This window comes from Cupressus sempervirens, chromosome 1, assembly GCF_028749045.1.
Source record: "Cupressus sempervirens isolate cs-2001-9-10 chromosome 1, ASM2874904v1, whole genome shotgun sequence".
NCBI classification, from domain to species: domain Eukaryota; kingdom Viridiplantae; phylum Streptophyta; class Pinopsida; order Cupressales; family Cupressaceae; genus Cupressus; species Cupressus sempervirens.
The window spans coordinates 195292584-195307519 of NC_143118.1; positions in this window are offsets into that span (position 1 = coordinate 195292584).

A 14936-nucleotide genomic window follows, 5' to 3' on the forward strand; every position below is an offset into this window, starting at 1 on the left:
GTCACTCATGTTTCAAGCAAGTTCAAGTGTTGAGTGAATAATTTATGCCAAGAAAGTTCAAGTGCCAAACAAGATAGAATTATAGTAAGTGTCGAGCATCAGTATTATCAAGTGCTGAGTAACACAGAATGGACCTAGTTGTTTGTGATGACACAAACAACTATGTAAACCATTTTTGAGCTGACTTATGGATAGATCTCAAAGTTTTGAAGATAAGATCGAATCTATTTGGATTCCTATGTGATCAAGATGAAACCAATCATAAAAATAGAAGGAATTGAATAGGAAAAATGGATGAATCTTAACTGTATATTCATACCTAACCCTAAGCCACTAAAGTCTTTTTAAAGGGGAGATGAAGCTCCATAATTCAGTATGAGAGAGAGTATTAGTGAATGCATGTGAGGAGATGATGATAGCAAAGATTTGAAGGAAATGAAATAGGTGAATTGATTAGTATACATTCAAGGTGACTTAGAAGAAGGAAAAAATTGTAGAATCAGTTTGCAAAATAGAGGATCAATGATACATCATTTTCATATAAAATTAGAAAGGATAAAGATGGACTGAATTGAGATATGAAATCAGCAATACTAGATTGTAAATAGTTAGACCAAACATTCTACTATAGTTTCTAACAATTGTATGAGCAGGATGAAATGCTTTGTACTAAGATTGACTTAACAGTCATAGTGAAATCCTTTAAAAAGGTGACATTCCAAGTGAGTGTTCTAAAGTCCTTTAGCAAAGCACACTTTTACAAGGTGTTAAAATCATTTAATAGGGTGGGATCTAACAATCTTTTGTAAGCCTTTAATAGGGTAGGCCTTTCATAGGGTAGATCATGAGAATGGTCAAACTATGTAACCTTAATAGGTGAACTTTATTGCTATAGTAGTGAAGAATTGTGGGTGTCATTCCCACCCCAGTTCTACCTTCTCATTGGAGGGTTTTTGGTAATCATATCTAGTGTCAAGAATTTATGTGGATGCATTTATTTTACATGTTATTTCAATATGTTTATGCATGCATTGTTTTATAGTTAAAAGTTTTATTGATTAGAGATTAGTACTTCTCATTCACCACCATCCCCCCCCGCCCCTCTCAAAATTATACATTTCCCATTTGTATTTCCAACATATGCATCACCTCAAAAATTAGTTAACAACCATAGGATTATCTCTTTATTCTTCACTTATCCACTATGACTGTTCCACAAATAGATACCAATTAAGTTTGTCATGCTTTATGACTTTTTTTGTCAGTGTGATCTAAGTGCTTTATGGCTTCTTTTGATTAGGTTTAGTAGTAATAGATTAAGATGAAAATGCTCATGACATTAAATATTTTAGTCAATTGGTCATTTGACTATTTATGCTCTTAGCCTCAAATGGTTCTTTTGTTTTAGGTAGATGATTAAATTTTGTTAGACTTAACTAGCTTTTGGTAATCTTCTTGTTCATTGGATTGAATTCTTCTTTTGGAAGCTGCTCTTAAACTAATTTCATATCATCATACCTTAATCTTCTCTCTGTTGCACCCTCAAAATGATATAATTTAGTTGTGAACTCCTCCATGCCTTTTCTTTGATCCTCTTACATTAGTTCCTATTCTCTAATGTCACATGTTTATTAGCTTACTACAGCTTTTCTCTCGATTCCAAACAAATACCAAAGGGCTACAACACATGTTTCATTGATTTTTTTGGGGTATTCTTTCAAAAGAATACTTTTCTTTTCTAATCTCTGTACTTCATGAGAGTGATTCACTTCTTTACACTCATTCCAATACTCATTCCCTTCCTTGGCATAGCACTTTATTCTTTCCATGTGCAACTGAGACGCACACTCACCATCTAATGTCCAACAACCTATGGTTTCTTAGAGTTATCATCTAAGCATTGGTTGTGAACATGAGCTTCCACAAAAAAATTTAAAGATGAAGTTCCAAAGTTTGCAACATGTGAGAATGATGGAGACAAGGTGATTAGTATTCCACATGTGCTAGGAGTTTGACTTGTTGATCTAGAGCATCCTTACACTTTCATTCTTTTACTACTCAAATGCTTCACTTCTCACTCCATCCAACTCTTATGGTGCCTAATTTTTCTTACCTAAGACTTACAAAAATATTGGTAAGACAAGACCTACCTAGGCAAACCACAAAACTGCCAAGAAAAAAGGTTTCCCATGGTTGTCCATCTAAAATGAGGTGATGAAGTGAAAATATCAAAACATGTACTATGAGTTTGTGTGAGTAATTAGATATTTACCATAGAAAATGACTATTTAGGTCTTCATGTTTTGCACGTTCAAACATAGAGGGTGATAAAGATTTATAATTATTGTAGAAAACTAATAGAGGTGAAGACAACCTATTTTGAAAATCTGAGAATCGAGTTTGAAAAATCTAATTTGGGAATCTGACTTTGATATCATTAAAGTTGAGGAAGATTACACTTTTTTAGTTATAAATTATGCATTTCTTTACAATATTCTTAATGTGTTTCTTATAAGAATTATTTTCCAATGTAAATTGAAATGACAAAATATTCTAGATTATAGTATTGATTTGTGGCTTTCCCCATGTAAGTGAGCTCTATTATTCATAACTGATTTCTAATTTGGCTTGCTATTTGATGTTCTAGATGATATTTAAGGGCACCAAAATTTCACATTGGTCATTGGTAAACTTTGTTCGAGGTTTCCATGCTGGAGCAATTAAAGAATTTTGTCAAAAACTACCTGATCTATTTAAACATTACTATAAACAATGGATCTTATTAGTCACTATATAAAGATCAGGTATAGTGGTGTTATACCAATTTTGAATATTAAAAACATAAATATAAACCATTTTAAAGAAGGAAGAGTTTGAGAGCAAGTAGATTCCATTAAATTAAAGCTAGAATTAGCTTTGGCTTACAATTAGGATACATGGAGAAAAGGCCCCACACATAAACAATGTAAAATGAAAAATGCTACAAAAGTTATTATCTAATTTGAGATCTTAGTTTTTTTTTTGAAAGTTTAGAATATGGATGTGATCGATCAATTGATTGCTAGTCACTAAGTATTTGTAATTAGAAGTTAATATTTATATTGTAATGATTTTTTTAAAGGGTTGATTGAATTTTATTGCCGGCAATAGGAACCAATTTGGGTTAAAGCCATAAAGAGAGAGCTTCCAAGAAAAAGACTATTTAGGTGTTCATGTTTTGCACGTTCAAACATAGAGGGCAATAAATATTTATAATTATTGTAGAAAACTTATAGAGGTGAAGAAAACCTATTTTGAAAATCTAAGAATCGAGTTTGAAAAATCTAATTTGGGAATCTGACTTTGATATCATTAAAGTTGAGGAAGATTGCACTTTTTTTTATTATAAATTATGCATTTCTTTACAATATTCTTAATATGTTTTTGATAAGAAGTATTTTCCAATGTAAATTGAAATGACAAAATATTTTAGATTATAGTATTGATTTGTGGCTTTCCCCATGTAAGTGAGCTCTATGATTCGTAACTCATTTCTAATTTGGCTTGCTATTTGGTGTTGTAGATGATATTTACGGGCACCAAAATTTCACATTGGTCATTGGTAAACTTCACTCAAGGTGTCCCTACTAGAGTAATTAAAGATTTTTGTCAAAAACTACCTGACCTATTTAAAAATTACTATAAACAATGGATCTTATCAATCACTGTATAGAGATTAGGTACAATGGCATTATACCAACTTTGAATATTAAAAACATAAATATAAACCATTTTAAAGAAGGAAGAGTTTGAGAACAGGTAGATTCCATTTATTTAAAGCTAGAATTATCTTACAATTAAGATACATGGAGAGAAGGCCCCACACATAAACAATGTAAAATGAAAACTGTTACAAAAGTTATTATCTAATTTGAGATCTTAGTTTTTTTTAAAGTTTAGAATATGGGTGTGGTCGGTCAATTGATGGTAGTTACTAAGTCTTTGTAATTAGAAGTTAATGATTATATTGTAATGATATTTTTTAAGGGTTGATTGAACTTTATTGCCAGCAAGAGGAACCAATTTAGGGTAAAAGCCATAATGAGAGAGCTTCCAAGAAAAATACTATTTAGGTCTTCATGTTTTCCATGTTCAAACATAGAGGGTGATAAATCTTTATAATTATTGCAAAAAACTAACAGAGGTGAAGACAACCTATTTTGAAAATCTAAGAATCGAGTTTGAAAAAGCAAATTTGGGAATTTGACTTTGATATCATTAAAGTTGAGGAAGATTACACTTTTTTAGTTATAAATTATGCATTGCTTTACAATATTCTTAATGTGTTTTTGATAAGAAGTATTTTCCAATGTAAATTGAAATGACAAAATATTTTAGATATAGTATTGATTTGTAGCTTTCCCCATGTAAGTGACCTCTATTATTTGTAACTCATTTCTGATTTGGCTTGCTATTTTTTGTTGTAGATGATATTCAAGGGCACCAAAATTTCACATTGTTCATTGGTAAACTTTGCTCAAGGTGTCTCTATTGGAGCAATTAAAGATTTGTCAAAAACTACCTGACCTATGTAAACATTACTATAAACAATGGATCTTATTAGTCACTATATAGAGATCAAGTACAATGGCATTATACCAACTTTGAATATTAAAAATATAAATATAAACCATTTTAAAGAAGGAAGAGTTTGAGAACAGGAAGATTCCATTAAATTAAAGCTAAAATTAGCTTAAGATACATGGAAAGAAGGCCTCACACATAGACAATGTAAAATGAAAAGTGTTACAAAAGTTATTATCTAATTTGAGATCTTATTTTATTTTTTTAAAGTTTAGAATATGTGTGTGATCGATCGATTTATTGGTAGTTATTAAGTCTTTCTAATTAGAAGTTAAAGTTTATATTGTAATGATATTTTTTAAGGGTTGATTGAATTTTATTGTTGGCAAGAGGAACCAATTTAGGGTAAAAGCCATAAAGAGAGATCTTCCAAGAAACTTCTCTAGAGGTTCCTTTATAAAAGATTCCTTGTTAATACAGACATCTTGTAGACATTGGGATGAAATGAGAACATTCATTGCCAAAAACCACAAATCTTATCATAAAAGACTAGAATGCCATGCTTAATGAAAGAAGGAAATGATTAAATACAATTTTCATATGTCATGCCTCATGAAAGTATGAAATTATCTAATAGAATTTCTGTTAAACATGCATGGATGTTAAAAAGACTTCATAGATACAAATCTGCTAGTCGCATGGTGGTTATCTTTTTCTATATTTAATTTGAAATTGATTGCTTTAATGATTATCATATAAATTGATGAAAATGTCTCTATCTATATGAACATGAGAAGAGTAGTAGTACTAGAAATAGAGTAGAAGGGCAGTTGGACTAGTAGAAATTATAGAACCTTAGACCATGAGTACAGGAATGTGCTGATGTGGTAGAGCTAGTAGTTATATCATTTATAGAGCATATTTAGTTTCTTCATTATGTCTTAAATGTTACTGACTAATCTTATGAGTACAATCTTGATGTTTGAGATTCTTTATCTTAAATTAATCAACCTTTTGTTTGGATCCATATAAAATTTTAGTTCCCTTTTTATGTATCAATTTTGGGCACATAACTAGCTAGCAGTAGCCTAATAGAGATATTATGATGTTTTTGTTAATTTACTATTTACATATAGTCAACGATATAGGTATGATTTGTGGCTAGATTTGTTATCTTCAAAGATTTGTGACATTTTCCATCTAGAAAGAGTTTCTAAATTAAATATCTCATGTGGGTGTATTTACCACTGCTAAAACTAGCATTTCACCCCTTTCTTCATAATTTTGTTTCACATTTAGGGATTCATTTGGTGTGGCACCAACTCTAACAAATGAGCTAGCTTGAAATTTCACCCCATAGTCTATATTGAAATGGATTTAACCCAACTACTTCTTGACTCCATCAATATTTTAAGCCCTAGTTTTGGGTCCATTCAATGGATAATATATGTCAACAATTCTAATGCTTATTTATATTTTTAGAAGGAAGGTTGTCTTATTAGAGAATATCATAATTGAAAACTCCTAACCTCACACATCTTCAATTAAGAACTCCATCCCCAACTCCATATGCAGATAGTGATCAAGGTACAATCACATTTGGACTTGTATATTCAGACAATATCAGAACCTCATCCATCTATAGCCACTTGTAGTGTCATCAATATAGGTCTGTGAAATATCATCTCAAGGTGGTGGTAGACCCACCAAAGCCCTGAAGATAAGTATCCAAACTAATCACTGACCAGGATGGTAATTACTTTGGACATTTATCTCGCACTATTTTTTTTTAAAGAAATTAGATTGGTCAAAATTTTGACTACTCTTGGCTGACATTTATGCCAAATATTGCTCAAAATTTTAACCAGTTCTTTGGTCATGAGTATGGCATGGTGGTCGATCAAAGACCATAATTGGTCAAAATTTTGACCAACATTGGTTGAAATTTTGACCAATCCATTGGTCATGGGTTTGACATCCTAGTCATTGATAGAACAGAATTGGTCAAACTTTTGACCACACTTTGGTGATCATTTCAACTAATATTGGTCAAAATTTTGACCAATAGTTAAACCATTGTTTGGTGGCCATTTCAAAAAAGATTGGTTAAAAATTAGACCATTAGTTTGACCCTTTTTTTGTGGAACTTGCGAAGAAGATTGGTCAAAATTTTAACCAATGGTCACCAATAATGCTCACACCAAATGTAGCCTATTTCAACCAAATAATTGGTTAGTTCATCAAAGTTTTGATGAAAAAAATAACAATGCACAACTTGTTCACAAATTTGACCAATGCAATTCAAAATTTTGACCAATTTTCATCAAAAAATGGGTCAAAATTTAGTAGTGACACTTAGGCAAACTAATATCCAACATGTGTGGAGATTTTTTGAGGTTGGACATGGTCAAGGAGAACATGATGGTGTTGGTGCATGCGTGAAGAGATCCCTTTGTAGAGAGAAATTAAAATTTGAGGAAAAAGCCAAGTTCAAAAATGCACATGAGATTGTGGAATCATGTAACAAATATTTATACATAGGATCAAGTAAGAACTCTACAATCAGATGTTTCTTCTACCTAGTTGAAGAGAAGAATATCCTTTCAAGATATGACTATGACACAATTTGTGGATCAGCTAAATAACATTCATTTAGGAGTTCAAATTCTAACACTTGGACTATATGGACTAGGGAGCTTGCTTGTTTTTGTCATTTTTGTCTTGCAAGTGAATGGGAAGAATACAAGAATATAGAATGGGTTGAAGATTGGCAACATAAATCATTAGTACCTATTGACACACATTTTCAAGATGATATAGTAAATGAAGGCCAGAATGTTACTTTTGCATTAGAAGACTATGGTCGTATTTCAGACCTCATACAACCTGGTATGCAACATTTAATTAAATTTTGTTGTGATCATGCTTCAATCTATATTATTTATTTATGTACATTTAATTAATATAATTCAAGTACATGTCATCAATATATTATTTATTTATGTACACATGTGATTAAAGTGTTTATGTATTTTATCTTATCTTGTAGGACATGTTTATGATGTTATTGCACCTAATGATAATGATGAACAAATTGGGTATTCACTACCTAGATGTGTGGAACCTAAGAAAAAAATCATATGTCATCAAGTAGATGATGATGATTTTGAGTATCCAATTGGGTCTGTCATTGTAGCTAGCACCTAGCTTTGTACATACCTAACAAGAAGAAGTGGTTTACCAGCATTTGAAGACAACCAATTAGAAAAGAAGATTTTACACTATTCTCATTTGGTTGTGGCAAAAAATATCAAATTAGAAAGATACAAAGGGAGACTTGCCAATAAGGTATTATGGACAATTTCAATGCATGAGCATGAGACAATCATAAATGCATTGAAAAAGAGAGTATGTAGATGGTATAGTGGGATGACTACATTTAAATCAAATACATGTAAGTTTTTCCTTTATTGTGCTCTTTTTACATATGTAGTTATATAATTTAAATATATGCATGCATTTTCAATAACAAATTAAAAAAATTATATATACCTCTTATTCAGGTCTCAATTACAATTTATACAAATTTAAATGTATAAGGTGGATCAAACATCAACATCTTGTGCAATTACTCATAGTGAGTACATACATTACACATATTTACATGATACAAGTAGCTCTTATTAATTTATTCTTTTATTAACACATGTTTTTTTTTTAAAATTTTATTTTGTAGGAACTTATTTGAAGAAATGTGTTGAACCAATTTTTTTATTTTGAATTTGAAACACGTTGTAAACATTTTAAAATAGGAATGCACTTCTATTTATGTCCTTCAGATTGTGTTACATATATATGACTTCACTTGTTTTAAATTTATATGATTTTAGTTGTGTAAAATATAGGAATTGACTTTTATTTGAAAGTTAAAGGTGTGCACTTGATATTAAAAATTCTTTGTCAATTCAACTAATGACCTCCTATATTTTTCTATTACTTTTACATTCAAAGATGTTTAAATTAATGTTCCTATATTTAATTAAAATTATTGTTCATGTAACATATACTAATAAAATGTGTCATAACATGAATAAAATATGTCACAATAAAGAAAATGGTTCATACTTACAACATGATAACATAATAATCTATATTGGATACACTAGCATGACAAGAAGTCACAAAAATATATAACATGGTCTAACATGTCATAACATGATCTATGAAGTCAAAAATACATATAATATAGTTAATTTTCCTAATAGAAAGTGTATCAGAATAAACAATGTGTCATAAAAACACAATCTAAAGGTGCCAAAATACATAATCTATCTAATCTGTTGTCCTCTTTACTCCATGTGAAGAGGACTCAGATGGATTATCCTATGTAACATGATGTGTCACATCATGTGGGACATCCTATGGGGTATTGTGTGTCACATCCTGAGAAGACAATATGTACATGCTTAATTGAAATGGGTTTCAAAATCTACCTTGCAAATAAATTAAATATTTATTACCCATTAAAAATAATACCACATGAGATAGGTGTCCCTCTATAATAGAAGGAGGTTCACTATCAAACCTACCAAATGTGGCAGTGGTGAGGTCTTGTAATTTAGAATACATAAATTTTTAAAATTTGATAAATATCATAATGAACTATGTACATATAAATCACAATATTGACCTGAAAAGATGATGTCTGTATTGCCATCTAGCTTAGTCCTATAGTCTTAGCAGCACTCATGGAAACATAGTCCTAAAATCATGGATACATAAACCTTGATTCAAAATTATATATACATGAATTAAAAAGTATGTAAATTAAAAAGTGCATAATTTACATTAAACTTTTTTGAAATAAAAACATATATATCATACTTGAGTAGTAGCCAATGTCACAAATGTGTCTAGAGATATGCTACCATGATGATCATCAACATGTCTGAAATGGTCAAAAGATGAAGGAGTCAAAAATAGACTATCTTGGGGCCTATATGGATAAGTATGATCCATCTCCTATTCATAAAACCAAAATACATTATAGTACATGAATCAAAGTTGAAGATAAGTTAATAACAATTTGTACATAAAAATAGTACAAATTATTTGTCTTCAAACTTAGTTCATACCATAGGTATTTGAGGTTGTGCCTCAGTGGTTGATGGATCAAGACCTATACAAGCATTAGATTGTGTAATAGATGGAAATCCCTAAAAAATAAGATAAAAAGAATATATGAGCACATGTTATTAAATTTGAGTTCCAATGTACATTATTTATATTGTAATTCAAAGTGCATGCCATATGAGGGATGCCAATGTCTGAAGGTCTTGAAAAAAGACTATATTGCCTCCTAGGAGGAACATTATCATTCATCCTTTGTTAATTAAAAATCAACATACATTAATATGGTGAATACAATTATGCATATATGTCGAAAGTAAATAATTATGTATTTTATACATTTTTAAATTAATTTTTTACTTGCTGCTCCTGACTCTCTCCATCTCCACAAAGAAAGTCAACAAATGACTCAACATCAATCTCATCATTACCACCACCATGAGCAGTGTATGCCTCATCATCAAAACCAACACCCTCAGCATCATGGTCATCATGTGTTGCATTGTCATCACCCTGGGGGCCTCTCCATATACCTCCACAATTGGTACAAACATGTCCAAGTGGATGAATATGTGTCTCTTGTGTCCACTACTCTGCTAAATTTCCTGAAAGGGATCTCAATGAAGTAAGAGCAGATGACACTACTCAATGATGGAGGGGCGTTGGGACAACTAGTGTAGGAAGTGGTACAAGAGGCTGAGGATGTCTATGATTCCTTGTATTATTGTTGAGCTTTGCCCCAGACCTATTTGAGGCATCCCTCCACCAACCCCCTAAAATGCTCTAGTATCAAAAAAATTTGGTTTCAAACTCAGCCCATAGTTTCTTAACAAAGTAGTCAGACACCTCATGATTTGTGTGTGGGGGATGGTCAAATACCATCCACCACCACTCCCAAAAGTGCTTTGATATACAAGGATGTGTGCACCATCTAATAGATATGTGAGGCTTTTTCTCACTTATCTCAACATCCGTCTTAGGGTTTAAAAAATATCTTTTAAAATGCCCTTTATTTAATTTGAGTTGATGGACCTCTCTATAAGAATAGAAGGCACACATATTTTGCCTCCATAGTCTAAAGCTATTGATGTCACTATCCAAATGCTCAATAGAGTGTACAATGCCTTACATACTATCTGCAAGGTGAAGTAGGTGAGCGGGGGGTGGGGGGGTGGAGTTGGCTCACACCTAATGGTCTAAATATCTCACATGAGGTCACAAAGGTTGTGTCTCATGCTCTCCCTTAGATCCTCTGTGGTAGATGGTGGAGGAGGACTTGGTGGTCGTGGAGGTGGGGGTGGAGGTGGAGGTGGAGATGGAGGGGACAAAGGTAGGGGTGGGGTTGGGTTGGATCCATCAAATATAATCTGCATATATGTAAACAACATAAAAATTCACAAAATTACTATTTAATAAAATAAATTTGAAATATCAATTATATAAATGTGCATCTTTAAAACTATATCAATTTACATCTAATACATCTTTAACTACTTGAATATAACAAAAAGAGGAGAGAATATATTTGGATTTGGATGAAAGAAACATTGTGGACATCATAAACATGCAAAAATATACAAATTATAGTAAACAAAACCTACTTTAACAAATTATATGAAATTAAATATCATCTTAAATAATATTGAAAATGAAGACTAAATAAAAGTGAATGCTAAATGTCCTTTCTTGGAATCTAATTTAATCCAAAAAATAATAATCTAAAAATAAACTCTAATAATTAATTTAATTTAATTTTAATCTACACCAAATAGAACCATAACACTAACACTAAAATAAAGTTACACTTAAGTAAACTTTAATCTTAAGGCTAATTGAACATTATACCAAATTTAAGCCTAATCATAAAATAATACTCCAAAAAAATACTAATAAATAAACTTAAATGTGAATTCTAAAAATAACTAAATGATAAAATAAATTGAATCATTACAAAAAACCAAACTAAAATATAAGTCAATATGAATGGTAACTTTAAACAAAATAAAATAATAATTTAAAAAGATAGATAATAATCAAGAGGTAAAAGTGGGTAGAAAGGGAGAAGAGGGATAAGAGGTAGGGAGAAGAGATGAGATGAAGAGAGGCTGGGGAGGGGGGAGAAATGAGATAGGTCTCAAGAAGGGCAATAAGAGAATGTGTGTGTGTGTGTGTGTGTGTGTGTGTGTGTGTGTGAGAGAGAGAGAGAGAGAGAGAGAGAGAATTACATTAATGAATCAATATTTTACAATTTCAATTGTATTGAATTTATTTTTATTAATTAATATTTATATCAAATATATTGAATTTTAAATTTTAATTAATTTGTATTTATGATAAAGGTTTTAAATTTTTATTTTTATTTATTAGATATTTATATCAAAATCAGATTTAAATTTGAATTTTAAGTAATTTTATATTTAAAAGTATATTTATTACAGTATCACTTTTTTCAAATATAAATATCAAATTTATACTTAATTTTACATTTGATTTGGAAGGGAAACATGGCTTATTAAAAATCACAAATAGAATATAAAAGAGAGTTTAGGTTTATGTCATAATTAGGGCTAAGGTTGTGTTAAGGATTTGGTTATGATTGTTTAGGACTGGGGTTTTAGTTAATGTTAGGATTAGAGTTACATTCATGAATCAATATTTTACAATTTCAATTGTATTAAATTTATTTTTTATTAATTAATATTTATATCAAATATATTGAATTTTAAATTTTAATTAATTTGTATTTATGATAAAGGTTTTAAATTTTTATTTTTATTTAGTAGATATTTATATCAAAATTAGATTTAAATTTTAATCTTAATTAAATATATAGTTAAAAGTATATTTATTGCAATATCACATTTTTCAAATATAAATATCAAATTTATATTTAATTTTACATGATTTGGAAGGGAAACACGACTTATTGAAAATAACAAATAGAATTTAAAAGAGAGTCTAGATTTATGTTATAATTAGGGCTAAGGTTGTGTTAAGGATTTGGTTATGATTGTTTAGGATTAGCATTTTAGTTAATGTTTCGATTAGAGTTGGGCTTAGGATTAGAGTTACATTCATGAATCTAGGGTTAAGAATTAAAATTTTGCATTCATGAATCAATATTTTAGAGTTGGGCTTAATATTAGAGTTACATTCATTAATCGATATTTTACAATTTCAATTGTATTAAATTTATTTTTTCTTAATAAGTATTTATATCAAATATATTGAATTTTAAATTTTAATTAATTTGTATTTGTGATAAAAGTTTTAAATTTTGATTTTTATATAGTAGATATTTATATCAAAATTAGATTTAAATGTTAATTTTAATTAATTCTATTTAAAATTATATTTATTGCAATATCACTTTTCAAATATAAATATCAAATTTATATTTAATTTTACATTTGATTTGGAAGGGAAACATGACTTATTGAAAATCACAAATAGAATTTAAGATCTAGTCTAGGTTTATGTCATAATTAGGGTTAAGGTTGTGTTAAGGATTTGGTAATGATTGTTTAGGATTAGGGTTTTAGTTAATGTTAGGATTAGAGTTCAACTTAGGATTACATTTACATTCATTAATCTAGGGTTTTGAGTTAAAATTATGGTTTTAAGGTAAGGGAGCACATTATACTTAGTTTTATATTTATTGTTTAGATTGCTAGTCTTATCCCCAATTAAATTAATTCTACCTATGAGTAAAACTTTCATGTTAGATATTTCATATTTATTTAGGCTAAAAAGAAAATTTTCATTGTTATGTTACATATAAAATATAGCCATTGAAATCAACTTGTGACATTAGCTTAACCTTAAAAAAAATTAAATGTCCATGGATTTATATTGTCTTACCAAGTCCTAGGGGCCTATTTGAGGTGATAGAGGAAAATTTTCAAGTTTAATATATCGAATATGAACCAAGTTGTTGTTGTGATATACATATATACATGTACATAACTCTAGATCATTTGATATAAAGGTAAATTACTTAAATTATCTATTATTTGATATATTGAATTTAGAATTTATTTTAATACATAAAGGCTAATTATTTATTATTTAAAAATTAAAATAAATTCTAACTTGATTTTTTCATATAATAACCTATCAATTCATACATGTGAACATATGTGAATAACTAAGAGACTACAACATTTACCAATTTTTATAAATTTAATACATCTACATAAAATATTAAACTTACATTCAATCCAAACATACATACATCACCTTAAACTACAAGATTAGGGTTACATGGTTAAGTTTTAGAAATAACATTTTAGGGTATGAGTTCATTAAACTTGGTTCGGTTTAGTGTTAGGCTATGGATATGGGTAGCTAACATCATGGTTTACATTTATGTTTAGAATTTAGTGTCTATATGGTAGAGTTAGGAATATACAGTTTGAAACTTAACTTATTATCTAGTCCTAGGCATTCAAGATTTAGAGTTAGATGTAGATTGAAGTAAGGGTTTTAGATTATGTGCATTACGTAGGATTCAGTTAGGATGTACATAAATTAAGGTCAATGTTACTATGGCTTTAGTTAAAATTGGATTACATGGTTAGCATTCAAATTAGGATTATAGTTCAATTCTAGGGATTATAGTTACCTAAGATTTAGATTATATAGTTAAATTAGGGATACAAATAGGGTAATAAGTTAATATATTAGAGTTAGAAAAATAAATTTCATAAACATGCACAACAAACTAATTTACAATTAATTACTATTTAGTTGAAATAAATTTAAAACATCGATGTAATTACATGTTTAAATGATCTAAACATCTTTCTAATCATTGATCACTTTAACTTTTATTAAATACATCGAAACATCTAAAATAATAATTTTTAAATGAACATCTACAAAACAAAAATTTAAATGAACAGATGCAAAACTATTTAAATGAACAAATACAATAATCTAAATATAAAACTATTAACAATGGAAATGTAGAATTTTACGTATTCAAAACTATCAAACATGAAAAAAAAAATTGTCAAATTTATAAAGCAAAAAACTAAAAACAATGAAAAATAATTTTTTTTTAAAAAGGTAAAATACCTGGTACAGTGAAAAAAAAAAATTTGGGGCTTAGTAGAAATCAAAAAATGAGCTCCCATTTCCAAGCTTAAATTGGACTCTCATTTACAATGAGGATGAAAATGAATAAAAACCCACAAAAATGAATTATATGCATTTTTAAAATTAGGTACTCTATTTTTAAA